Consider the following 1982-nt stretch of genomic DNA (forward strand, 5'->3'; position numbering starts at 1 on the left):
CAAATGAAAGGGAAACGAATGCAGAATTCATCAACAGAGAAAAAAAAACGGAGACGATGCCAAGAGGGCACGAAGTTGTATCTTCACTAATAATAGTCGCATCATCACATGTAGTACTTCAAATAAAATGGGGAAAAAAAGCAGAATTCATGTGTTTGTTGCGCTATTCAAATCCAAGGTGACATGGATCAATGTCAACGCTGAATATGCATCTAACAAAGACTCTTTGATTTTCTTTTGTTCCATTTCAGAATATGTCATCACTAATTTTTATATTCAAACCCAAAGTGACATTGATCACTGTCAATGTCGAATCTACATCCGGAGATACGCAGTTCCCAAAGCGACGAAACAAAGGCTCTTTGTTTCATTTTAAAATATGTCATCACTCATTTTACTATAAATACGTCATGCATGGCGAAATGAGTTAGTTGCATCCATTGAAAGTGATACCAGTGACAAGTGCACCGATTCTATTTGAAAGTAAGTGTTTTAGGTTTGACTTTTTCCTCAGATGAATTCATTCAAATGTAATTCAATTGAAAATTGGTGAGAATTGTTGAATCATTTGATTTCCAAAATTTTTCTCGATATATATATATATATATGTTGGATGATTTCAGTCAAATGTGTTACATATCGTGGTTTGTTTGAGATAGTATTCGCATATATTGTGAATCAAAACATAAAGCTTTCATTGTTTATTTTTCACAGATGGATTTACAAAAGTTGAATGCAAGTTCGATCGTGAAGAGAAAGCCAAGTATCAAAGTAGCAGATTTGCCTGTGGAGATGCCGCAGAGGATATTCACTGCCAAAAACGTGAAAGGAAAATTTGGTGAGGCGGTCTTGTTAGATTTGGGAGATAAAGTATCATTTCTGCCCCACCGAGTGACGGAGGCGTATCGTCCTCACTTAGAAGAATGTTCATCAGGAAAATACGCTATTGTGTTCAAAGGGTTGATGGACATTGGGAAACCGAATCTTGTCGTTTCATTTGAGATTGTACAAAATTAAGGTTAGTACTGTTTCCAATTTTTTCTTTGTTTTATAGGCAAAGAGTTTTTGGGTGTATACAATATTTTTCATTCGGGTCAAAAATTCTCACTCACAGATATGATCCGCATAAAGTAGTGTTTTCATACAATATATTTCCTTCACTTAGTACGTGCAGAATATGTGTTTTAAATTCTTTATTTTGAAAGACACTTGATTTTTTATTTTCATTATAAGTGTAGCAATTACTTCATGAAAGACATTACCCTCTCTGTTGCCAAAAAATTTTTTTTAGTGTATGTTTTATTGAAAAATCGAATTTATTTCAGTGTATTTTTTTATTGAAAAATCGAATTTATTTCAGAATAATACATCAACGTGTGCAGTATCAGTCAGAGTCATCTCAACAACAACATTCAAAACCGTCATAGCAACCTTTCCAGAACGAGATTCAAATCTCAGCAGTTTCCATTTTTTCAGTCTATAGTTGCACATTATGAGGCTAGAATTTGTCGATATTCAGTGATTTGTTGGACAAACTGCGTCTATTCAATATATACACAATCGTAATGAATTTGGAAGACTTTGAATATTCATCGTGGTGTGTTCCAAAATTCAAGAAAAACACGCCGTTCTGTATGGGTCATTTCAAAGGAAATTTGTTCAGCTGCAGTCTCAATAACGTTGATATTTTATATAAATGGCTTTATAATATACTACCAAAATAAATAAAATACATATCACACACATCTTTTTTTGAAAATGAAAACTTATCTTATACAGGGAAAGTTGTCAAAAATATGCAATAACAAAAAATTATATACCAGATTTTATAGAGATGAAGAAACATCATATTGAAAGATACTGAGTTGACAAAAACAGGACATTTTAGAAATAAAGGAAATAAGTTTGTCTGTCATTTTAAATTCTGATTCGTTGGGTCGATATAACGAAAAGTGGCATTTTATATCTTGAATTTTATTCAG

General features: G+C 32.5%; 1 long non-coding RNA gene across 1 annotated transcript; it reads left to right on the forward strand.

The window, feature by feature from the left end:
• The first annotated feature begins 622 nt into the window (after positions 1-622).
• On the forward strand, positions 623-1739 carry LOC141482635 (uncharacterized). Its single transcript, XR_012465628.1, has 2 exons — positions 623-1018; positions 1361-1739. It is a non-coding gene; the product is annotated as an uncharacterized lncRNA (long non-coding RNA).
• The last annotated feature ends 243 nt before the right edge of the window (positions 1740-1982 follow it).

This window comes from Leptinotarsa decemlineata, unplaced genomic scaffold, assembly GCF_025532065.1.
Source record: "Leptinotarsa decemlineata unplaced genomic scaffold, Ldec_3_MD MMD2_tig00001719_RagTag_RagTag, whole genome shotgun sequence".
NCBI lineage: Eukaryota > Metazoa > Arthropoda > Insecta > Coleoptera > Chrysomelidae > Leptinotarsa > Leptinotarsa decemlineata.